At 35.6% G+C, this 27,471-nt stretch overlaps 1 pseudogene across 1 annotated transcript; it reads right to left on the reverse strand.

Moving 5' to 3' along the window:
- Positions 1-1,618: 1,618 nt before the first annotated feature.
- On the reverse strand, positions 1,619-25,951 carry LOC309636436 (signal transducer CD24 pseudogene; annotated as a pseudogene). The gene is made up of 2 exons: positions 6,455-25,951; positions 1,619-6,189 (listed from the first exon to the last, which is right to left on the reverse strand). The product of its transcript is annotated as a signal transducer CD24 pseudogene (transcript).
- Positions 25,952-27,471: the final 1,520 nt, after the last annotated feature.

Genomic DNA, 27,471 nt, shown 5'->3' on the forward strand with positions numbered 1-27,471 from the left:
CATGAGGAACGTGGCTCGTATTTTTTGAATAGCAGATAGCCATGTTTTTGAAAAAGCAAAATAGTCTTTAGGGCATTGCCAGGAAGGAGATATATATATATATATATATATATATATATATCTCATATATATATATATATATATATATCTCATATATATATATATACACACACATACATACATATATACATATATATGTATATACATATATATAAAATACTTTAGATAATATCTTAAAAGTTAACAGTGGAGATAGTTGAATGGCATGCCCTTAACTTTGATAAACTTTCTGACTTCTTGACTTTTAACACTAATCACCAGGCAGGTAAAAATAATAACAAATTTCCTCAAATGGTTCACCTACTTAAAACCCTCCTCATGGTTTGCCCGTGTTCTTAGAATAAGATCCAATCTCCCTTATCATTGCTTATAGCATTTAACATGGTCTATTGCCTGCTTCTGTCTCCATCCCCTTCACCTTCTACATTCTAACTACACTTCTTTTTTGTTCCTGAACAGACCAGGTCCATGCCATCTAAGGGTTCTTGCACCTGCTGTCCCCTCTGCCTGGAACCTTCCTCCCTGACTTTTCAAATGTTTGGCTTTCCTTATTACTTAGGTCTCAACTAAACTGTCACCTCTTCAGAAAGACTTTTCCTGGCCACTTAATATGAAGGGGTCCACCCCCATAATACATGACCTTGTTTTAAGTCCTTCACAGAGCTCATGCTGCTGTTAAATGATCTGACTTATTTATTTATTAATTATTTATTTACTTTTTCTTTGTATTGATGACACTGTGTGTGTGTGTGTTAGGAACACTTAACATGAGATCTACCCCCTTAAATTTTTAGATGTACAGTGCAGTATTATTAACTATAGGCAAAATGTTGTAAAACAGAACTCTAGAGCTTAATCATCATACATTTCTGAAACTTTATACCTATTTAATAGCTACCCACCCCCCATTTCGTCTTGCCCCGGTCCCTGGAAACCACCATTCAACTCTCTGCTTCAGTGTATTTGACTATTTTATATACCTCATCTAAGTGGTATCATGCAGTATTTGTCCTTCTTTGACTGGCTTATTTCACTTAGCAAATGTCCTCAAGATTCATCCATATTTCTGCATATGGCAGGATTATTTATTTATTCCTTGTCTTGTCCAACTAGAACACATGTTCTAAGAGAGCAGTGATTTTTGACTGCCTTTAGTTTGCCACTGTGTCTCTGCCACTCAGAAAAGTGCCTGGCATAATGTAAGCACTCAATACATTTTGTTGGATAAGTGAAAGATACGCTACTTGATGCTTTTTTTGAAAGGAAACTAAGAAGAAACTTTGAAAAATGAGTAGTGTAGCAGATAGGAGCTCGGGCTTGGGAGCCCAGATTTGTGGATTTGAAACCTGGTCCTGCTATTAACTATGTGTGACTTTGCACAAATTCCTCAAACTCTCTGTTCCTCAGTTTCCTCACTTGTATAACGGGGATAATGGTGATTATAATAGTACCTTCCTCAGAGGGTTGTTATTTATATTTATAAACATAATTTAGAATTGTATCAGACACAGAACAAGCAATACATACATACATATATATATATATATATATATATATGTTATATAAATAAACCACAATCTAAGTTATATTTCAAAAGCTTCAGGTCTTTTTCTTTATTTTCAATTGTTTCGGATCACTGACTTCATTCTTCAAGCAGTAAGAACTATAGAATTGGGTCAAACCATTGAATCAATCTATTTTCTATCAAAGTTCCTGTGTTTGGTGATACGTGCACAGCTGCCATTAATTCATGCAGTTGTGGAGAGCATGTGATGTACCGGGCGGGAGTGGAGTACAGCGGTGCATCCTGTCATTACTTCAGTGAAGAAGTAGGCCATTCATTATTTATATTAGTTGATTGACCTAACAACATTTTTTAGATAATTGGAATCCACATGTAATTTTGCTTGGGTAGACTTTTATGTTATAAAACTGGGAGCAGGATTCTTTTCAGAATTACATTGCACATTTTTATTCTCTGAAGAAGGTTTTAAAACCTTTCTCTGTGTGTGACAATTTTCTAAGGCATCTTGCACTAGAGGAATTCAAGTTTGGCAGTATCACAGACATGCTTGTCCAAAACTCTGTCATCACATTTCAAGATCATGGAAATGTATGTTCAAAAACAGATCAAACATTTGACAAGAACTGGGCATCTCTGACTGAGTCAAAAGTACCTTCTTCCTAATTCTCCCTTGGTTATGCTATTCTATTGTGTTTTAAAAAGTGAGCCCAGGATGACTCCAGGCAAAAATGTCAACTTTAACTGCTCAAGCTGTCATTCAAAGACATCCATATTTTGTCCCCTTCGTATCTTTTCATTCTTATTCTGAATAGACTCTTCTTTGCATCTTGTTTTTCAGTCTTACTGACTTGCAAGCAGTTCTCCAAACTCCATTGTCATTTCTTTCCTGCAGGCCTTTGCCCAAACTCTTCTATTACATAGAATATTCCCTTGCTCCCGCCCATATAAGCATAAAAAAATGAGTTTTACAAATTTCATTTAAATTCTTCATTAAAATATTAATGTCTGTGTTATTTAGACTCCCTTAGTCCTTTATTTCTCCATTCTTTCCTCTGATGTCTGTTTTAATTATTTTAAACATTACTTTAAAGATAGTAGTCAGATGAAGGGAAATGAAAAAATATATATAGAGTATTGTCTGTGACACAGAGTCTCAGAAAATGATTATCAACAGTGTTTTCCCTCCCTGTATGTACTGGTTGTTCCAACTTATTCAAAGAGTGAATTTATTTTCCTTTTCCTTAAATCTGGACTGGCTTTGTAACTTGCTTTGACTAATAGAATATGGTGGGAGTGGACAGATCAGAAGATGACTGGTCTGAATGATGACTGGTCTCAGACCTCCTGAGTCCAGGTCTGAAGACGACTGGCAGCTTTCTCTTCCTTCCTCTTAAAGCCAGCCAGTCACTATATAAGAAAATGAATGACTGGCCACCATGTTGTAAAGATGCCTAGCCTCTAATGTGGAGAGATCACATGCATGAACATGGGCAGTGATACCCTCTTAGAATTTCCAGGCCACTCCTGCCATGAGTGAGTACCTCCAGGCAGTGACATGTGAAGCCAAAGAACCTCTTGGCAAAGCTCAACCAGCACACAGAGTTCTGAAAAATATTAAATTGTAGTTGTTTTAACCCACTACATTTAGAGATGTTTTATTATTCAGCCCTAGGTAACTGAAACAGTTTCTTAACTGCTTTATTATATGATTAAGGGGAAAAAGTTTTTGCCCTGAGAAGATTGGAAGTAGCAAGCAAACAAATTAGAGATTACCTGTGAATATATTTTTTAAGTATTATATTTTGCTTTTACTATTAGTGATCATTTTTCAAATTCTCTAATAAGTAGGTTGAAAATCAGGTCAACCCTACTCATTAAGCTAAGTGACTATGGTCAATTTACTTTACCTCTGTGCCTCTGTTCAATCATCATTAAATGGCAATAATAATATTATCTACCTCATAGATCAGTCGTGAGGGTTAAATAAGTTAGTAACATTCTTAACACAGGACCTGATTATAGTAAGGCCCTACTAAATGTTTGCAATTATGATTATTATTACTATAATCAAGGGATAAGCTAATCTCAAAAATGCCTGACAAAAAAAAAGGTTCTAGAAATCATTACTCCAGGTGAAGCTCAAGATTAAACATTCCTTTTACCTCTAAGTGCTGGAACATAACCTTGTTTGCTTTCTCTAAAGACCCTATATGGTTTCTCCCATGTTTTTTATTTTGATTTGCAATTAAGAAGTTTCATACTCAAATTTATATTTAACTATTGCAAATGTGCAGAATCTTAAGCCCTGCTTATCTTTGTCACTTTGGAAGGAGTTTGACTCTCATAAAGAATGAAAAATATGAATGGCTGGATTTTAAATAGATTTTGGGTTTGAATCTGTCCAAATTGTTTCTTTTGCAAACAGTATGCAAATATGAGTTGAATTAAAGTATGTTTACAAAATATATGCAAATGAAACTTTTTGGTTTACTCAATGTAAATTTGTAAGATATTTTATGCAGTTTTCTCATTAAAATCATATTGCTAATTATGTCCTTAAAGATATCTTTCTAATGTGTCATTACCAGGTTAAATATGTTCTTTAAATATATTTGATGTGCATTTTAATCAAGTAATAAATGAAAGCTGTAATATTATTTTTAACAAGGTATCTTTGTTCCTTAATTTCCATGAGAAATATATTCAATCTCATGGAATTTGACATTTCATTACATATTATATTGTATCATGCTCAAATTCTTCTATGCAATGAGCTGGAATTCCCAAAATTGTAACTGGTGCCCAATACATGATACACTGACTATTTGTATTGCCCTAGGGAGTATTTACCTAGAATCCTCTCAAGGGATTTTAATGGCTGCAGAAAAAGCAACAGTTATCTAATGGAGATCTCAATTCTTAATGTTAAAAAAAACAAATATCTGTATTTAGCATGTGCCAGGAGGAGTTAGATAATTTTATTTGCACAGATTAGTTCATGTTAACTACAACTGCTTAAGGAATTATCCACATTTAATTGATGAGCAAATAAAACCTCAAAATCAACAAGCATCTTGTCCAAGATCAGGTAGGAAGTGGCAGGACTGGAAAACCCACTCAGTTTACCCTCCTCCAAACGGTGTGTTCTTTCTACTGTAGGATACCACTTGAGTGTAATGCTCTCATCCAGAGTTGAAGGTTCTAATACAGCTAGGCTCCTAACTCTGTCAAGTTAGATAAGTCACTATCTCTAACTTTCTGTTTTCTAAAATATTTTATTTGTTTCCTGTGTTTGCATTATTTATTCTACATTCCTATTTTACATTCCATGCAGAATGGGAGTGGGGAGGGCTAGACTGCTCTCTTCAGTCCTGTATCAACACATGGCCTCTCCTGGGTCATGAGTCCTCATTGTTAGCCCAAAAACATTTGTGAGGTTGCAAATGATGAAGTTTTCTCTTTTAAGGTCTCTGTATTTGTGTGTTTCAGCAAAGAAAAGGAAATGAGGAGAGGCCTTTTGTGGTAATTTTGCCTTTTAATATCCAGATTCTATTTTACCTCTTGGAGCGCTGCACTAACATTTCCTCCTTTTTTCTTCATTTCCTATCTTAATTATTGATCTGTGAGTTAGTTGCTCTTGGAACTGATGCACTCAGCAGTTCCTGGGTGGTGGAGGGAGATGGTTGCTAGGCAACCTCACCTGTTTTAGATGGGTATTGGGCCTCATATTTGAGAACCTTATTTGTGGAGAATCTGAGGGAAAAATTACTTCTTGCATCTTAAGGCTTCATAAAATACGGAGATTTGGAACAAATATATAAGGTTTTAAATAGGATTATCAGAAGGAGAAAAATTGGATAGAATGTTTGTGTTTAATTTGCAGGTTTTAGGTGATTCCGTTCCCAAGAGAACAGTGATAGCTTAACATAAAATATTCTCTAGAGTACATCAGCATTAAATTAGTACTGCTGAGACAACACATTGAGGATTTACAGTAACACTGGGAAGTTCCTTCTAATGTACATATAAATAGAATCACAGAAACTTTCTGTTTTACCTCATTGTTTTATGGCCTTGTAAATTTAATGAACCGAATGAAACCTGAATCTCTGTTCCACATCCCATTCTTTATGTCTAAGTAAGATAAAATCTATTCTCACTTTCAAGGTAGAGTTTTATGTGTCCATACTTCTTAAGCCACATGTAAGGAAATCATCTCTTAACTAATTTTTGCATGTTGTCTCTCTTCATCTTCTACAGCAAACTCCAGCAGATTTAATATTGGCATTCATCATCTAGTCAAACCCTTCACATGCCCTTCAAACCAATCGAATTTGGGATCCTCAGCAATTTCTATCAATAAAATAAGGTGTGGAACTAGCAGATTCGTTCAATGAAGACCTGTTTTTTTTTTCCCCTTGTCACATTGGATGTCTGCATGCCATCTGAATTGGGTTTAGAGGATGAGGAAATATAGATGTTTCTTGGCCTGAGTCTCTTAACAGTAGAGATGTAGAAGGGAGACCGAGATCACCAGGAGACAGGCTGTTGACTGCAGGAGTACCATCACTTGCCTTGGTGGTGGCATATGCTGGACTGGGGCAACTGAGGTATGCTGGTAGGAGTTACTTGAAGGTTTTACAATAGTTGATTTTTTGGGTTTTTTGTTTGTTTTATTTATTTATTTGTTTGTTAATTTTTATTTTTGGCTGTGTTAGGTCTTCGTTTCTGTGCGAGGGCTTTCTCTAGTTGCGGTGAGCGGGGGCCACTCTTCATCGCGGTGTGCGGGCCTCTCACTGTCCCGGCCTCTCTTGTTGCGGAGCACAAGCTCCAGACACGCAGGCTCAGTAGTTGTGGCTCACGGGCCTAGTTGCTTCGTGGCATGTGGGATCTTCCCAGACCAGGGCTCGAACACGTGTCCCCTGCATTGGCAGACAGATTCTCAACCACTGCGCCACCAGGGAAGCCCACGACAGTTGTTTGATTTGAATAAATCTGCGGAGGTAAGAGCAGTGCCAGAAGGAGCAGCCCCAGTCCGAGCCTGGCCACCCTCGCTCTGCCCATGTCCACTCCGTCGGTGCGTGGCGCATCTCACTGGATGCGGGGTGCATGGAGGATCGCTGGCTCGGGGCGGGCGCAGGCAATGTCTGCTCTCTCCTTTTTGAAGTCAGGTAAATATATTTACAATTCCTTTTATTGATTACTTATGTTGCTGAACTTTTGCTTGATGAGTGCAGAATTCATCACTGCATCCCCAGTGCTTATCATAATGCCTAACACAGAGAGAGTGCTCAATAAATACTCATTGAAAGACTTATAAAATGAATCATATGTATATCCTAGGCTCCTTCCTTTATGCCAGTCACAAATTTCACCAGCATTAGTTGAAAATGCAGTGTTTACAAGTGCAGTGTGTGCCAGATGCTAAAGGCAGTGTATTAAAGCCATGATCAAAACACTCTGGGGACAGTTTGAGTGGGAAAGTAGATGTAGTTGACAATTAGGTAAGTAAAAATAAAAATATGAGGCTGTGTATATGAGTATTTCAGAATGAGTGATAGAAGAATAGCTATAGAAATTCAAGGAAGAACTAAAACATGTGGGTTACAGAGAATGAGAACACGTGATTATGAGGGAGATAATTTGAACTGTCCTTCAGAGAGTGTGTGAATTTGCTCCTGGGAAAGAAAAGGGCATTGCATTAGTAACTGGGTAGGTTAGTGTCAAGCTTTCTCTAGTTCACTGTGTCCCAGGCACACTCTTTCCTTCAGGGCCTCACCCAAGGGGCTTTTATGCATGGAAAACACTTCCCTCATCTTCCCTCTCTTCTTTTCCCACAGTTATCTTCCAGTTTTCAGTTGAAATGTGTTTATTGTGGACAACTTTCTGTCGCTCTCCATCCTTTACTCAGTTAAGGAGTAATTAATTTTCCCTAATTAATTCAGCTTCTCCTTAAAATTCACTTTCAGAGCATTTCATAAATTCTCCTTGGTAATATTTACTATGATATTAATTAAATAAAAATTTAATTGACTACAAACTCATGTTAGGAGAGACTGTGTCTTTTGAATTTCCAACAACTACTTCAATATTTGAATAAAGGACATTCATTAAATCCTTATTAAATTATTGAATGAATAAGGATGAGCACTGCAGAATATAGGTCTGAAGATGCCAGGTTTGACTGATCTGAAACCCATAAATTCTGGGATGATATTTGAGGTCTCCAATTTTCACCTTGGCAAGTCTTGGGCTTCCTGGGCCCCCTGGACAATTAATTATGATAATGAGAGTTGAGCATTTAAGAAGTCAACTAATAATTCCTACTAACAACTTATGAAAAAAAAGTAAAGAGGGCAAAAACTTAGTGCCCACATTTAAATAGGGAAGTTGAAGACAGAGCCAGAGTCATTGGAGCTTTCTAAATTCCACTCTCTCAATTCCCATGCACCCCGTGCTCTAGACATTATGGATCATAAGAAACTCCAAGGAGCCACTTGCACTTTCACAATTTCATGCACCTGCACTCATTATTCGTTCCATTTGAGATGCCTTTCCACCTCTGTCCTCCAACTCTGGACTTCATGGTAAATATTGAAATGCTCTCCTTTGTTACCTCATTTCCAATAATATGAGCTTTATAATAGAATAACATACTAAGCCATGTGCTGTTGTATGTCCAATATCTGTGATAGTATCTGGGATATAGGAAATGTCCCAAAATGTTTATGAAATGAATGAATGGGTAAAAAAACTGAAAAATTATACTTTTTCACTTGTAAGAAATGTTTTAGCTTATTGAAAAGGGCCATTAAGATTATTAAACTATCATGTTAAACCTAAAAATTATTCATGCCTGTAAAAAGCGAAATAATAAGATTTGGATAGCTGTTTGTTTTAAAGATTGAGTTTCCCTCATTACCCCTGAAAATTTTACTAGGAAGTCCTGAATGTGATCAAATGAACAGAAATGATAATAATACATTCAATATTTTTAAAAATAACTTTTGAAAACCAATTTCAAGAGCTATAAAAATACTTTTTCCGGTACATTCATTCATTCAATTATATCAAGAATCAGTTGTTAATGAAAATAAGATGCATAGAATTGGATAAAACATAATCTTTGCTTCAGAACCATGGTTATCTTCAAATTATGCAGTGATCCATTCTTAGGGATTTATCTTAAGGAATTAGTCAGATAAAGGTGGAAAGCATATACTAGAGGGTATTTATTATAGTTCTATTTATCAAATAAATTTATGCACAGAACTTTCAAGAGAATGTTCCAATAAATTACTATATAATCATGTTGAAGATGCATTATTCAGCCATTAAATATGTGTCAATTTAAGTGTAACATTTATATAGAAATAAAATAAATATAAAATTAACTTTTATGAGATTATATCTTTGTAAAATATATTTATGTTTGTGATAGAAGACTGTAAAATTGTAAGTTAGAATATAAACCAGTTCTCTTATGTTAGTATATTAGAAGTTGGGACTAATATGAAAGATTTTGCATCTGTTAAAATATTTATGACTTAGTAAAATATTTTGAGTAATAAAATTCAATGATAGATACATATTAATGACTCAAAGAGTTAGTATTATCCAATTTTACAGAAATTGATCTAAGTCTAGTAATATTGACATGGTTAATGAAAATATTGAGATTTCAGTCCATCATTTAATTTTCCAGTGAGATATTTTCTCTCATCTATCATAAAATTATTTGCAAAACAGATTTAGATATAAAACTTTTGAGCCATTTGGGGGGATAGTATTAGCTCAGATATGGTTGTTTTGGTAACCAGAAAAATGGTTCCCCAAATATGTCCACCTCCTAATCCTTGAAATTTGTGAATATGTTATCTTACATAACAAAAGAAATTCTGCAGTTGTGATTAATGTAAAGATCTTGAGATGGAGAGTTTATCCTTAATTATTCAAGTGGGAACAAAAGTAATTATAAGCCAAAAAAGACAAGGGAATGGATTCTCACCTTGAACTTCCAGAAGAAATGCAGATCTGCTGACACTTTAATTGTAGTCCAAGTAAAAGCCATTTTAGACTTACGATTTCCAGAATTTTAAAGTAATAATTTTGTATTTTTTGAGCCACTAAGTTTGTGGTAATATATTACAGCTGGGATAGAAAACTAAGATAGTTATAAATAACTGAATGTGTTTAGGTCCTGGAAAATATTAAGTTATAAAGTTCAATTATTGATAAAAATAAGTCTTATAAATGTGGTAGCCAATATTGCCATTCATCATATATTTCCAACTCTCAGCCTACAGGGTACACACAGGCATTGCCTATGCTTTTTTACCTTTGAAGTTAGGCACGGCCATGTTATTCGCCTAGATCAGTGAATATGGAAATACTGGCATAACTGATGTGTGTCAGTTCTACATTGAACCTTTAGGAGTTGTATCATGATTTGCTGCATTCTTTCCTCACTTCCTAGTGATTGTTGAAGCACAGATTAAGATGGACTTCCATCAGCCTACATTTGGCCAACCCACATGTAGCATGAGCAAGAAGTAAACTTTTAGCAGGACTCCCAAAACGGCAGAGTGATAAGTGCCATAAATCCACTTTCCCATAAAAAAAAGGAAATATTGGCAAAATTGATAGGATAAACCATTTCAGAATTCTGGATATTAACCAAAGGCTAAGGAAAATTTCCTCAGGAAAAAAATGAGTGACTCTTAATATAAAGAGTAGGATTGGTGGTGTTTTAACTTGGACTAATCCCATTACTCTCTCTCCAGCTCCACAATAGCCATGAAAACCAGCAGCCTCATAATAGAGAGAAAAACAACAGCCTTTTAGCCACTAAAGGAGGCAAACTGGGTTTGGAGCTCTTTGAAAAGTTCTATTCCAAGAACATGGTTGCTATTTGACCTGTTTTGCAACTCCCAGAAAAAGCCCTATTCACAGAGTATTGTTATTTAACCTGATTTAAAATTCCTTCCCCAGGAAAGTCTTTGTCCCCACACTGCAATCAGCCAAAGTTGTTTAAGAGCACAGTTGCTTAAGGCTGAAATATCAAACAGGACCCCAGACAAAATATTAAAAGGAAGATCTAGAATAGGAGATGCCCATAGGGGGGTTTGAAAAGCTCTGACATATTCCTGAGGATCCAAGGAATATTTGGGAGTGCCCTAATCTGTTATCTTTGCCTGATCTTTATATTCTGTGCAGGGAGAAACTGAAGGCTAAGATAGAAGAACTGCCTAAGTGTTGAAGGCTTGTGCCAACATACACAAAGACTCCCTCAGCAACGGGTGGAAAACTTCCTAGTTCAAATTTAAGAAAATCTCTGACCAATCATTGGCTGACCACTAAACTGACTGAGTAGACTCCTTAGTGGCCACATACTATAGGGAATACAGATTTTTCAGTTAGTTCTGTAAAGTTTTTAAAGAAACAGACAGAACACACACACACACACACACACACACAAACAACAACAAATCATGGAGATCTGATTTTTAGAGCTGCCACATTACGTTATCTAAAGTGTCCAATTTTCAAAAAACAAACAAATAAAAAAACATGTGACACACAAAGAAATAGGACACTATGGCCCATACACAGGAGAAAAATGACAACAGCAACAACAGTGAACAGAAACTCTCCCTTAGAGGGCATAGATATTGGAATTATCACACATAGACTTTAAATCTGCTATTATCAATATATTCAAAGAACTAAAGGAAACTGCCTAAAGAATTAAAGAAAAATATGAAAGTAATGTCCCACCAAAGAGAGCATATCAATAAAGAGAAAGAAACTATTTTTTATAAAAAGAATCAAATAGAAATTTTGGAGTTGAAAAGTAACATAAATGAAAAATTCACTAGTGAGGTTTAACAGCAGGTGTGAGCTGGAAGAAGAATCAGCAAACTTGCAGATAGGTGAACTGAGGTACGCAGTCTGAGGAACACAACTTATAGAGAGTAAATATTAATGATTAGTGACTCAGAGAAATGTGCAACACCAACAAGAATTTCAACAATAACGGGAGTCCCAGAAGGAGAAGAGTGAAATGTACCCCCCCACCACCAAAAAGACATATATATAAATAAATGATGAATAAATAATGGCTGAAAACTTCTCAAGTTAGATGAAAAACATCATTCTTCACATAGAATAAGCTCAATGAATTTCAAGTTTGTTAAACTCAAATAGATCCACATGTAAAGACATCGTAGTCTAACTTTCAAAAGACAAAGATAAAGAAAAAATCTCGCATATAGTAAGAGAGAGGTAACTCAATACATACAAAAGATCCTCCTTTAAAATAATAACCAACTTCCCATCAGAAATCATGGGGGCCAGGAGCCAGTGGGATGGAATTTTCAAAGTCATGAAAGAAAAGAAGACGGCCAATCAAGAATTTTATATGCAGCAGAAGGATCTTTAAATAAGTAGAAGAAATTAAGACATTTTCAGATAACATCTGAGGACATTTGTCACTAGAATACCTTCCCTACAAAAGATACTAAATGGTGAAATGGAAGGACAGTAGATGGTAACTTAAATCCACACAAAGAAATAAAGAGCACTGGTTAAAGGTAACCACACAGGCAAATGTAAAAACAGTGTAAGTATACTTTTGCTTGAAACTATTTTCTTATTTGATTTAAAAGACAACTGAATAAATCAATAATTATGAAACATTGTGAATGGGTTTATGATGTCTCAACATGCAGTTTCTATCTCAACAATAGCACAAAGGATTGGGGAGGAATTGGAGCTATCTTTGAGAAGTGTCAGTATGCTATTAAGATTAAGTTAGTATTAATTCAATCTAGATAGTTTTAAGAAGTAAACTGTAATCCTAGGGCAACCGTAAAGAAAACAATGCTAAAAATTTAGCCAAGGGCTTCCTTGGTGGCGCAGTGGTTGAGAATCTGCCTGCTAATGCAGGGGACACGGGTTCGAGCCCTGGTCTGGGAAGATCCCACATGCCGCGGAGCAACTGGGCCCGTGAGCCACAACTACTGAGCCTGCGCGTCTGGAGCTTGTGCTCGGCAACAAGAGAGGCCGCGACAGTGAGAGGCCCACGCACCGCGATGAAGAGTGGCCCCTGCTCGCCGCAACTAGAGAAAGCACTCACACAGAAACGAAGACCCAGCACAGCCAAAAATTAAAAAAAATTTAAAAATTAAAAAAAAATTTAGCCCAAAAAAACCCCCCAAAACCTAAGGAAATTCAAATGGTGAAAAAGGAAATATCTGTTTAACACAAAATAAGGCAGCAATGAAGAAATAAAGGAAAAAGATATGACAGTAGAAAAGAAATAGCAAAATGACAGAAGAAAACCCTACCTTATCAGTAACTCTACTGTATGTAAGTGGATTACACACTCAAATCAAAGGTAGAGATTGGGAGAATGGGGGGTGGGGGAATCCAACTTTCAGATCTGTATATAAGAAATACATTTTAGTTAAAAAACACAGATAAGCTGAAAGTTAACTGTGGAAAAAAAAATTTATCATGTAAACCATTCCCCAAATGAAATGGGTGTGACTATATTAATATTAGACAAAATGACTTTAAGATGTAAACTTTGGTTATGTTAGCCTCTGTGACTTCAGTGTTGTTTGCTATTTAAGCATAGACTCTCATAGTAGATACAATAAATTTTGACCACATTAACAAAACTACAGTACTAGTTTCATGATATGGAAAAGTAGCCCCATGGTTGTTTCTAAAAAGTGAATAACAAATGAAAATCAACATTTTCACTTTTTGAAATGGGTTTGCAGTAATCACTATCACCTTGAGTATATTATAGAAAAGAAATAAGTGACTGGAACCTAGGGACTACATAAAATGGATCCTATAAAGTGCTTATAGCAATATCTTGATCCTAGCAGACATTCAATAAATGTTAGTTATGGACTTTATATCTATTTTTAATGCCATCAATATGTCAAATCTTTTTAGTTCTTATTCTGATCTCATAGTTTTGCATCTAAGGTTGTTATATAAAGCAATTAAATATGTAAAACAGGAATTAAACTTTTAAGAACAAAGTCAGTCAGATATATTGAAAATAAAAATTGAGTTTGTATGCAGGAGTAGCCAATTCTGAAGCAAAACAAAACTATGGACTAATAATCATAAATATGGCCGTAACAAATATATTTTCAATAATTATTTGCTTTATCACAGAGTCCATTAATGGAAAATATTTGGGGTTAAATATGAAATTAATACACTATTTCAACCATGAAAGTTAAAATTTAATCAGAAGCATGGTTGAGTAGAAAAAAGCTCATGTTCAATATGCAGAGAAGTGAACATCACTGAAGAAATTAGGGGCAACAAATTGCACTAAAGTGGGAAAAGGTTCTTAGGTGATACAGGAAAGAATAAAACATATGCTTCTGATTCTTGAAAAAGATATTAACTCATTGAAAGTCTCAATAACTGAAAAAATTCTCAGAGGGGATCACTTTATATGGGGCAGAATTCATGTGTTTTGTGCTTCACATGATCTGTTTGTCCACTTGAAAAAAAAAAGAAAAATATTAACATTCTTCCTGGACTCTAGGAAGATCCTAGCATAACCGCTTCTTTTTTATTAAGTGGATGATTCCAGGAAAAGTGGGGCCTACATTTTATTCTTGCCACAAAGTAAGAACCAGTTTTGGACAACCCCACCATCAAAAGTAATAAAAAAGATCAACATGATATGATACAATTTTTCATTTACCTAAATTTTATTACATTTATTTGTTATTCTTATTAATGTCTGCTTTTTTTATGTCTATTCTACCTTCACCCCCATTTTCTCCCAGTCCCTCCAGGCTTCAAACACACACACACACACACGTGCATGCACATACACATTAAACATATGCTAGGTATATTCAAGGCACTGTGTTTAATTTAGTCTAATAAACACTGGAGGAGTATCAATATTAAATTTCCAATTGAGAAGAGTGAGATTTAAGGAGGTTAGGTGAGTCTCCCAAGCTCAGTCACACAACTGGGGACTGTGATACTGGAATTCAAAGTAAGAATAGTTTGACAATAATCCAAGGTCTTAAATATAAATTAGAGCAAAATTACAAAATATTTATCCTCAGAGAAGAAAATATATTACATTAATGAAAATAAACAGATAAGTCAAATTTCCATCATGGAAAAGAAAACCTGCAGAAATTAAATAAATACATGAATGAAAAATCCAATAAAAGTGTTGCAAAATTAGATTGAGGAAATTTCCCAGAAAATAGAACAAAAAGGTCAAAGAAAGAAAGAAAACAGAAGCAAAAAAAAAAAAATTGAATGACCAAGCCACAAGGTCCCTGCAGGTCAAAGTACCGCCCTCATCTCTGCCACCTTCCTGGTTCCCCTTTTGGCCTTGTTCCCACTGACATTACCAAGAAGAGACCCATGGCAGCTTCTCTTATCTTTAACCTTGGCCTGCAGAGGACAGCTACCACTGAGCTTCTCAAAAAGTAGAGAGATACCATAGCACATGGAGAAGAGTTGAGAAAACTGTACATATTCATCTAGGCTCAGACTGCCTCCCTTGGAATAGGAAGGAGATACTTTGCCCCAGATTGATGACATTAAAACCTCAGTTACAATTTTTCAGGACACTTAGAGATTGGATTGAAATGCAAAATTGAGTGGGAGTAAACTTTAAGGTATATTCCAGGCTTATTTTTCTTCAATTTAAAATTTCTTCTAAACAGGTGCTTTTTAAAGTTTGTTTTTTATCTACCACCACATTCAGTAAGTTTCCTTATTTTGTCAATTCTCTATCATCTGTCTGTCCGGCTATCTATCTATCTATCTATCTATCTATCTATATCTATAATCATGTAATTATCATAGGGAATAATTTGTTTAATATCACAGATTATAATATCTTTTCTTATGTGAATTATTCTTATGAATATTGAAATTTTAGTTTTTTCTGCCACTCTAGCTTTACAAAGCTCCATTCCTCTTCAGTTTGGCTTTTCAAGTCTCACATTTCACAGTCAGGTTTTTGATTACTTGTTCTGATTGAGTTGATTTCAAAAAACCCTCAGTGCTAATTTCCATAGTAAGTGAAATGTGTGTTAAAGAAGGATGCTTATCCTGGTGTCTACTGTACCTGAAATGTTACCCGCAGTGCTTACATTTTTTCTCTTTATTTGCGAATGCGTTCAAATGTTTCTTCCTTAGGAAGCATTCCCTCTTGCATGTGACTAAAGAATGCAATGTAATTATTGATCCTATTTTTTTTAATCCACTCCAGTTTTTATGTGACATCTGAAATATCCATTTTCACTTTTGCAACAGTTGAGCTGAGCATTAAGCTTTCAGACTGATGTTAACAAAATTGGTGTAATAAAGTCAAATGCCTTATTCTTTTTAATAGTTCTTTAGAAAATCATACTTCACAGTTAATCATGTCTCTTCAATCGACTATCCACAAAAAGTCAAGTGCCTCTTAAAGTCCTCAACTTAAATGATATTGCTTTGATGGTAAATGTAGTTTAACAACCATTTGAAGCCTATTAAAGACAAAAATGGTACTACATTTTTTATGGTCTTTTAGTGTAACTCATTAAGGGCTGAAAATATTAGTTTCTTTGTAATTGAGTTTTTACAACTTCTTATGGAAAGAAGAGTTTAATAAAATACGTTTTAGCTACATCAATGAAACAGCTACATATTTTAAAATGTGAATACTTAAGAGAAATATCTGCTTTAACCTCTGAATTTGAATCTACATAGACCATCACAGAGTTTTTCCAGAAATATGTCCTAGTAGATCAATGCTGAGAACGTTAAAATATTCAGTCAATATTTATTAAAAATATTTATTCCACCTTTAATGGAAATTTAAAATGTTACTAGAAGTTTAATAAAGTAGAAAATTTTGAACAAGGGATAAAAAATGGAGCACAGCAGTAGTAGAATTTATGTGATTTGAGCCTAAAATTGGTTTCTGAGTTTTCTAACCTGTATTTTTTGATTGGAAAGGAGAGACAATACTAGTACCTTAGAGGATCATTATACTTAGTATTGAATTATTCTCAAAATGAAAGCTACATGTAGTACTATCATCTTGCTCATTCTTTCTTCCCAAATATAAGAAAACATACTCATAATTAAATCCTATAATGTATTGTGATAGCTAATTTTATATGTCAATTTGACAGGGCAAAGGGATGCCCAGGTAGCTGGTAAAACATTATTGCTGGTGTGTCTATGAGGTTATCTCTAGAAGAGTTTAGCATTTGAAAAGGTAGCTTGAGTAAAGAAGATCATCCTCACCAATGCAGGTGGGCATCGTCCAATCTGCTGAGGGCCTGAATAGAACAACAAGGTAGAGGAAGTGCAAATTCTCTCTCTCTGCTTCAACTGAGACAGCCATACTTTCCTGCGTTTGGACATTGGTGCTCCTGGTTCTCTTGTTTTCTCACTTAGAACAGGACATACACCATCAGCCCCCAATTCTCAGGCCTTTGGACTCAGGTTGAATTATACCACCAGTTTTCCTGGTTCTCCAACTTGCAGATGGCAGATCGTGGACTTCTAGGTCCCCATAACCACACGAGCTAATTTCTATAAATAAATCTCCTCATACATAGATATATGTGTATGTATGAGGAGATTTGTTATATAAACACAATATACATATATGTTTATGGTTTATTTTCATAATACCCCAAATCACAACATCTCTTTAAATTCCCATGTAATTAATGTGCTTTTCCTAGAAGCAAGCAAAAATAGATACATTTTCTAACTTTCTAATATCTTCATTTAAAGAACATTGTTAATATTCCTCCATCAAGCTGTGGAATCCGTCTCCCTCTCCTTGAGTCTTGACAGGCCTTTAACTACAGTGGATGGGATATTCTGTGATTGTTGAGGCTGTCATAAAAGGTGATTCAGCCTTTGCCAGGTATGGAATGCTAGCCTTTGGAGCCCAGTACCTATGCTGGGAGGAAGCCAAATATCCTTATCAAAGCTGCATGACCATCAATAATTGAAGTCATTGTTGGTCCCGTTAAGAAGGTGCCATTATATCTGTTCCTGTCACACAAGAGGCTTTATTGTATCTATAAAAAGCAGGATGGAAGAGGCAGTATTTTTTTATAGGAAAAAAAAGGATGGTTAAAAGACATAAAAATTTTTTTCACAATAGACAATGTTTTCTAAAATATATTTGGAAATTGGGAGAAAAAAGGCTTAAGATTTTGTAGTCTCTTGTAAAGATGTATAGGCAATAACATGATTTAAAAAGCAGGGTGCCCTCTACTCACTCCACATGCAGGGCAGACATTTTTAATAATTATATATCTTTGCCCTTTTTTTTTTTTAATTTATTTTTGGCTGTGTGTGGGCTTTCTCTAGTTGTGGCGAGCGGGGGCTATTCTTCGTTGCAGTGCGTGGGCTTCTCGTTGCGGTGGCTTCTCTTGTTGCGGAGCATGGGCTCTAGGCATGCGGGCTTCAGTAGTTGAAGCACGTGGGCTCAGTAGTTGCAGCACATGGGTCGTAGAGCGCATGTGTGTGGGCTCAGTAGTTGTGGCTCGTGGGCTCTAGAGCGCAGGCTCAGTAGTTGTGGCGCACAGGCTTAGTTGCTCTGCAGCATGTGGGATCCTCCCGGACCAGGGATCGAACCCGTATCCCCTGCATTGGCAGGCAGATTCTTAACCACTGTGCCACCAGGTAAGGCTTCTTTGCCCTTCTGAGTGCACAGGTTCAGACTGTCAGAGTTGGCCTGTGGGATCACAATTTTTATCCATTCCTCTTAAGTTTACTACACTTTCCTGCATAGAGGAGAAAATGTCAGAGAAAATGCATTTTAGTTTTCAGTCTCTGAAATTTCTTGAATCTAGAGTATAGCACTTTCCAACAATCCCTTGAGCTGACTTTTAATTTGGTCCTAATAATTTCTGGGGGCTATAATTTAGGCTATTTCCTAGTGTCCTGTCAATCTATCCTAGCTGACTGAGATTAAGGTTGAATTTCAAGTAAATCTTTTGCTCTCATAATTTCTTAGCTAAATGGAAGGAATATAGTCTTATTGTCTGTACATATAAAATGTTTATCGTTTTCAAATATTTTACATCTGTAATAACATTTGATACTCATTGTATTGAGGACACTGCTCATATGTTATTTCTTCAGAGGACCTTTTGGGTCACCCCAAGATCCATTCTCTTGCCTGATTTACTTTTCACTGTATTATCTGGTATTTTAGGTATTTGTTGTATTTTTTATTCATTTATTTTCTTTCTTTTCCACAAGGAAAATGTGCATTTCACAAGGGCAAAAAATTTTATCTTATTCACCACTGTATACCCAGTACCTGGAATTGTATCTGGTACATATTCAGTGCTCAAAATATATTATAATTTGAAACAGTCCTGCAAGGAAAATATGGTACCTTTGGTGATGAGGAAGCAAATTTAGTAGGGCTTCTTGATTTGCTTCAGGTACAGAGCCAATAAGCAACACAATCTATTTGCCTTTACTGGCTTCTACCTGGACACCTCTAGAGATTAATTTTGAACCCAAGTTCAATTATGCTTGATATTTGGAAAATATGATTTAATATGCAGAGGAGTCTGAAAACAATTTAGAGTCATTAACCTGTGAAAGGAGACTAACATGTTTATGGCCAGGCATAACATGAGCAAGGTAGACAAACAACCTTTGGGAATGCCCTAGATGCTTGAAACCTGTTCAAGTTTAGAAAGTTCAGTAGCTCAGGGTTCACTACACATCTTTCAGAGGTTTTTAAGGAAAGCCTCTTGCTAAGTGTCTGTCAGACATATCTCCCAAACCATTTCAGTTTATGGTTTACTTTCATAACACCCAAAGTCACAGAATTCCATTAGATTTCCATTGTCATTAATGTGCCTTTCATAGAGGCAAATAAAAGTATATACATTTTCTAGCTAATATCTTCAATTGTCCTCCCAAATTTATTAGAAGTTTTCCCTCTTTATGATAATTATGGCTTCTGTTTCAGAAAGAGCTTTCAAATGTCAGTATTAAGTTTGCTGCTTTCTATGTGGCTGTAGATTTTTAGAAGGATGCTTGAAGATATTATATTAGAATCCACACAGAATCGTATACATGTATTTCTATGATGATGTAATACTTCTGAGAATGTTACCTGACTTTCTACTTCACTAAACATAAAATGTAAATATGTGGATAATGTGCTTGGATGATTTTTAAAAAATATGTCACTATCAGAACCCTCAAGGATTTGCTCAAAAGCAGTCAGTATCTTACCTGCTTTTCAAAGCAGCGACCTTGAGATAAACTGAAGGGGAACTTTGAAAGGTTCATCAACAGAGACCACACCTAATTGTTTGCATTTACCGCTTCTAAAACTGCACAAAACACAGTGCTAACACAATACAGTTGGTCCTTCATATCTGCAGGTTCTGCATGGATTTGGATCCAGGGTTGCCTGAATCTGTGGATGCGGAACCCATGGATACTGAGGGTCGACTCTAATACATCCCTTTTTATAAGGGACTTGGCCATCCATGGGGGTTGGGGGAGGTGTTCTTGGAACCAGTCCCCTACGGACAAAAAGGGACGATCATATGACTTTAAGCTCTTTGTAATGACACCCAGGTATGCTTTTCACCCAGCACTCTTTCAATTTCACTTACTTCTCTTAGGCCTGGAAGAGGGGGGCAAATTGCCACAAGACTAAAAATATCTCGGATGCATGAGTTCCCATCCTCTTTCAAACACTCAGAAAAGGGCGTATCATGTAGTGAATTGTTTCCTTACTTCCCCCTATAGACCACTTTTCAGACTGAACGGTGATACACGCCCTATCTGCAGTGCATGCCAACACCAAAAGATTCAGAATAGAATACTTCTGGAGGGGACCAGAGTATCATTGTTCATATGCAAGGATTTCAGCAGAGCCCCCATACAAAATTTACCCTAATTTCCCTTTCCATTTTTCACTCCTCTTTAAGGGATTGGCTTGTGCCTCTTTTTGGAACGACGGTGTAGTGTCTTGGTTTAGACCATGAACATTTATGCTCAAGCTGCCTGGAATTAAAATCTGGATGACTGCTTCCTAGACATGTGACTTTGAACAGTTTGCTTAATCTCTCTGTACCTTAGTTTCCTCCCCTTTCAAATGGAGATTATAATAGAAGCCTAGGATGATTGATTTGCTTAAATTATTAAATAAATGAAAAGTGCTTTGAACAGGACCTAGCACAGAGTATTTACCTGCTATGCAGATATTTGCTACCACTCTAGTCCCTGTACACACACACACTCACACACACACACTCACTTCCATTAACATGAATTCATGGCTTCTTTGCTTCCTTTTTTAAAAAATTTCTCTCATTAGTCATTAATTTGATGTGCTAGATAATCTAATGCATGACAAGAGATTCTCTGGTGAAGGCTGAGTGTAAACGTGGCACAGTTCACACTGATTAGCCTAGTGTTGAGTATTCAGTGAAATCTTTCCAAGTCATTCCTGTGCTCAAATAGTGACTCTACTATCTAACAAAAACAGACTCCCTTTTCCATGAAGCTCCTCTGCACTTTATACAAGTCACATTTTGTTCTTACTCTGTCCTCTATTATCAATATCTGTCTAAATCTTTCCCTTTAGTGACCAACTCAAAATTTACTTTTATTATGAAGCTTTTGTCTAATTCTCTAGTCAAAATTACTTTCTTCCTGCCTCAGTTACTTTTTGGTTTGATTTCATATCTCTTTCTTTAAAAGAATACTTTTTGAGGTATAATTTACCTACAGAGAAATGCTCACATTTTAAGTTTACAGTGCAAAGAGTTTTGACAAATGCATATACCTATGAAAGACACTTCCAACAGATATAGACCATTTCCTTTACTCCAAAAGGTTGTCTTGAGCTCCTTTTCAGTAAATCCCCACCATTTTTTTCAGGTAAAATCTGTTCGGCTGTTACCATAGCCTAGACTTGACTGTTCTAGAACATCTTGTTGAAACCAGGTGGTGAATATTATTTTATATATGTTGGTTATGAATGAAAGAACTTCAGACAGAATCATGGTAGAGGGTAGTCTAGGGTGACAGATAGCAATTGTCTCTGTTATACAATGTCTATCTTAAGTCTCTCCTAAGGAATCTGCTGTGTTCGCACAGTGCCTGGCACAGAGCAGGCAGTATATAAATATTTGAGTTGAGTTACATATTAACTGTAGGATTTTAGAGACAATGACTTCACCTAATGTTGAAAATTCAATCAGGCAGGAGAGACCGATACTACAAGCAGGCACTTCTCATCCTCCTCACACGATGTCCATTTTCTCCCTATGTTTTAGAGTTTACCCTTCATTGCAGTCATGCCTATATCTGTTCAGTGAAGTGTGCAAAACAAACCCTTGATCTTGAGAAGAAACAGGTTGGACCTAGAGAATGCTTAATCTGGTATTCTATTCAAAGTCTGCCTAGAGCACCTCAAGGAAGTTTCACAAAAAATGATACTCTTACAGTCTTTACAGAAAGCATAATGCAATGCCGAGTCACATAACTTAGCACATATTATACATTATCTTGCTGTCACTGAATTGGTAATATCTGTTTAATATGTATAAGTAATTCAGCCTTCCCCAAAGTATATCATCTTATCAAAATAAAGAAATTTTCAAATCCCTCTTGGCTATATGCTTAGTGTGCTGCTGAAGGAGAACTTTCCTGAATTTGGAAAGAAGGAAATCTAAAATATTCAACACTGGCCACTAGGGACTCTAAATCTATGGAGATCACACAAATTCAGATCATGTATGGAAACCTCTTAATTAGATTTTTAATCAAGATTATATAACTAACAACAGCCACATGAGTTTTGCCTATATCCAAGTAGTCTACCTTGGAAGGTTATACACTTATTTCTTGTTACAGGACTCTCTGAGATTGGTTTAAGCACCAAGTTATAGAAAACCAGGAAAATAATTTTCCTCACTGTATTTTACATTCATTTTTAATGCATTATCTATCCTAATTACCCAATCCTAATATCACATCTACACCCAAATGACAACGATGTGCCACAGTTGAGGAAAGTCTTAAGGATGTGCTTGAACTCCAAAACAAACCCAAAGGAAAGATTCTAAAAATATGAGCAATAACAACATAATTTGTAAGAACATAGCTTGTGGAAGACACATTACACCTAGGGAGTATAAGTTCAGGTATATTGATACACACAGAAACTTACGTTAAGTAGAGTTAAATGTGTATAAAGAACACATTTTACAATTGCTGCTTTAGCAATATCATCCCTCTGGAGAATCCAGCCAAAAGGAAATGCTTATTTATTCTTTCTGTGCCAGACACAGAGTCTAAATTACCAAATAAGATGGACAATTTTCCTGCTTCCACAGGACAGCCACATTCAAGAAATATTTAGAAAATAATCAATGAATTTATTTAGCATGTGTGCGAAAACTCTGACAAATACATGCCTTTTGGGGGTAGGCTTTCACCCAGAACTTTAATCTTACGCAGTGAGTATCATTATGTAGTATCCTGGTCTATAGAAGTTCAAAAATTGAAGCTAGAAAGAATATGGCTAGAAGAGATCTATTGGAGTCAGGCATCTGACAGTAAAGTAAATGACAGCAGACTACTCATAACAATGTAGAAAAGAGACAAAACTGTAGCTTAGCTCAATAATTCCATAATTTTTCAACTTTTATTCTTATGTCTGTGACTTACTATTTGTTTAAAATCTTACCTGGAAGTGCAAACAAATGAAACACGTAAATGCAGGGCGGCTCTTATGGTGATTAGAAGATGGAGAACTTTGTAGTAAAGAAATAAGAGGTGACACTTTTTATCATTCATGACCACTTCAAACACCAAGCCTGACAGACCTCAAAGAAGTTTCCTCAGAAACCTTAGGATTCTTTAATTTTCCTTAAAAACACTACAATAATTGATACTATCATTGCTACTAAAGAGAGTGTCATCCAAATCAGTATCTCCTTTAAAAGATTACAACAGTAAGAACAATATGAATAAAAGAATTTATACCAACAAAATAGAGCATTTGATTGAAGTGGAAAACCTTAGATTTAGAATTAGTTCTGCTTTTAACTGTATATTTTTGTGCATGTTAGTCACTCTCTATGCTTCTAATAGTTTCCTATTGCTGTTGTAATAAATTGTCACAAATTTAGAGGCTTAAATAATGCAAGTTATTATCTTTTAGTTCTGGAGGTCAGAAGTCTGATAAGAGACTCAGAGGGTTAAAATTAAGTTGCTAGCAGGGCTACATTGTTTTTCTGAATGCTTTAGGAAGAGTCTTGCCTATTCCAGCTTCTGTAGGTCCAGCGTTCATTAGCTAATGGCCCCCTTCCATTTTCTAAGCCAGCAAAAAAGCATTTATCCAACCTTTCTTCTGTTGTCACAATTTTTTCTTTGATCTTCATATTCCTTCTTTCTTTTCCACTTTAAAAATATTGTGATTATAGTTGTACCACTTGAATAATCTAGCCAAAAATACTCTCTTGGCTTTCAAGGTCTGGGAGTAATCCTCTGTCATCTTGGTTCTACCTTCTAGAATTATGGCTCCATCCTCTGAGTCATCCTTCCTTTTCTATGCATGGTAGCATGGAGTTGCAGTTGAGTAGTTTTATTGGCATGTTTCTTGCCTGTCGAATTTTGAGGATCTGTTAGCCTTCTTTTATTTTATCCTCTCTCTGCCCCCTTCGGTCCAGTAGGTCATGTTTCTGCTGGGATAACATTCTCAAGAACCTTGAGGGTCTCCTATCTATTAGATAAGAGATTTTGCTACAGGTTTTTCCTAGGTAGCCCCTTCTCTATTTTTGGCTTTTACTAAGGTAGCTGAGGAGATCTATGAGTCATATGCTAATCTTTTCAAAATGCCCTTTCTATAACTAAATACTCTTGACATTTGGTCTTTCTGGGGTGTTAGTCAAAGATTGTCCAGCCATACTCTCAGCTTTTTTTTTTTTTTTTTCCTCTAGAGCAGGTTTTCCTAACAGTATGCTTCTTCATTATATCATCTTTTGCAATATGAATAGGCTGAGAATTTTCCAAATCTTCAAGTCCTTGTTCTTTTTTTGCTTTGCAGTTCTTTCCTCAATCTTTCACTCTCCTCTTGCTTTTTGTTATAAGCAGAAAGAAGAAACCAGGTTATATCTTCAAAACTTTGCTTGGAAATCTCAGTTAAATATCCAAGTTCTTCATTTACAAATTCTGCTTTCCACATAACTGCAGGAGCGAGGTCAGGTTAGCTTTTTGCCACTGTATACGTGGATCCCTTTTCTCCAGTTTTTAGTAACATGTTTCTCCTTTCCATCTGAGTAATACCAGCAACACCTTTAGTGTCCCTCTTCTTATTGACAGTCTCTTCATGACAATTTAGGCATTCTCTAAGATGATATATGTTTTCTCCATCATGCTACTCATTTCTTCTTGAGACCTCACTAGCAGAGTCATTCGTATCTGTATTCCTATTTACAGTCTAGTTAAGGCAATGTAGGATTTTTCTATTATGCCCCTCAGAATCCTTCTAGCCTCTGCCTATTGTCCAATTCCAAAACCACTTCTACATTTCTAAGTATCTGTTACAGAAGCACCCCATTCCAGGTAACAAAATTTGTATTTATTTTCTATTTATACTACAACAAATTATCACAAACTTAGTGTCTTAAAGCATATACATTTATTATCTTACAATTCTGAAGTATCACACTGGGCTAAAATTAAGCTCTTGGCAGGACGGTGTCTTTTGGAAGCTCTAGAAGGAGCCTTGCCTTTTTCAGCTTCTAGAGGTCACTATTTTCTTTGGATCATGAGCCCCTTCCTCCATCTTCAAACTCAGAAATGTTGGGCCAACGCCTGCTCTTGCTGGATCTCTCTGGCTCTCTCTTCTGATTACCTCTTCCATTTTTAAGGACTCTTGTGGTTACATGGGACACACCTGGATAATCTAGGATAACTTCCCTATTTTAAGACCAACTGATTAGCAACCTTACTTCATTGTGCAATTTTTAATCCCCTTTGCCATGTAACCTAACATATTCACAGATTCTGTATCATGTCACACAGACATCTTTGGGAATAAATATTCTGCTTACCACAGTGCTATATTTTTCTTTTCTCTAAAAGAGATTTTACTGATATGTTTTTAACAGGTTGGTTTTAAGGCATAATGAATTTTAAATGTCACATTGTATGTGGAAGCTTTTTGCACACTATAAAGTTTAAGTTATAGGTTTAAGTTATTTTGATTTTCATAACTTCATTTGTTTTGTGAATTACATTAGAAAGATGTCTGTAAGACATGTATAAAATTTTTAAAAATGGTGTGCCTTTAAAATGATTCAATTTGCCAGTTAAGATGAGAAAACTGGTAAGAATGGTTAGTAATAATAACAGCTTTCACCATTCATTGAGTAGATAAACTAGGCACAGTATTGGGTTCATTTCACACATTAGTTCCAATCCTCACAACAGTCAGGCAAATTAAGATTTACAACCTGCATTTATAGATGTTGAAACTGATACCAAGAATAGTCAAATCATGCAACCTAACAAAGTCACAGTTATTAAGCTACAGAGGCAGAATTTGAGCTTCAAATTCCATAGTCTTTTTCACCACGACACTTTTTTTTTCTTGTAACATAAGAAAGACTACAATTTTTATTTTTAACCTACTGAAATTCATCTTGTTTCTGTAGTATAACTTAGTTTATTCTGACAAATTTTCTAAATTAAAAAATGTTATTTTGAATATAATTATGTTTAATTTTTGGATATATTAGTATAAAGTAGTACAAATATTTATTTTATATATAAAAAGTAATACCAACATAGTATAAAGGAGGAGGTGGTAATATGCAGGTGAAGGGTCCAGTTAAGAACAATTTCAAAAAAGAGGTAATTTTGAGGAAGCTTTTAAAGGATGGGATAATATTAAACCTAAATAAACTGGTACCAGGAAAACAGATGTGGAAAAATAAATTGGAATTTCAGGAAGAGGGGCCACCAAAAACAAATGCAAAAAAAAAAAAAAAGAGACATTTTAGATATCTTTAGAGACATTTTGACTGACACATAGATTGCATGGAAGGGAGATGTGTGAAATAAGTCTTGGGAGGCAGGGTAGGGACAGATTGTTCAGCAATTTCACTATTGAGGTGAGGTGTTTACACTTAATTTAGTAGACATCTGGGAGCCTTGGAATTAGAGGAATTAGAATTAATTCCTTTGAATTAGAGGAAATAGTGTAAAATGTAATTTGTATGAATGATTCTGGACTGTTTTATGTCAAAAAATCTTTTCTGAGGGTCTAACTTATTGAAAAATTATAATTTAACAAGTGAGAATTTTGAAAGACTGATTCAAGTGTTTGTTTTTTGCCTTTTCATTGGTTTCCTGAAAAGACGAAAATGCTTTACTTTCAATTTTGTAGAATGATACGATTATGAAAATGCTATACCATCTCTTTATTAGCACAAGGAGGTTTTCCTGGATTGTATTCCCTGTGAAGGAAAATTGTGAAGACAGCATTGAGGAGAAATTCCTACATGCTCCACTGGAGGGTGGAGGAAATGGCAGAACTCTTCTCCTTAGGTTTATGAATTGCAGGGGGGAGACAGACAAGGCCAAGGAGATGGGGATACAAAAGAGTGGAGGTGGATCTCATCTGTTGCTTTCACTATCTGTGTGACCCTAGGTGTTGAACTTTGGATCTCTCAATTTTCTTCTTTGTAAAATAGGAACTAGAAGACATTCTTTTCAAGGTTTTCTTATTTGTTTGTTTTTGTTTTTGAGTTGTTTTGTTAATTAGGGGCGAAGATAATATGTGAAAATGATGGGTACAGATT

This window comes from Balaenoptera physalus (assembly GCF_965194825.1).
Source record: "Balaenoptera physalus genome assembly, chromosome: 10".
NCBI classification, from domain to species: Eukaryota; Metazoa; Chordata; class Mammalia; order Artiodactyla; family Balaenopteridae; genus Balaenoptera; species Balaenoptera physalus.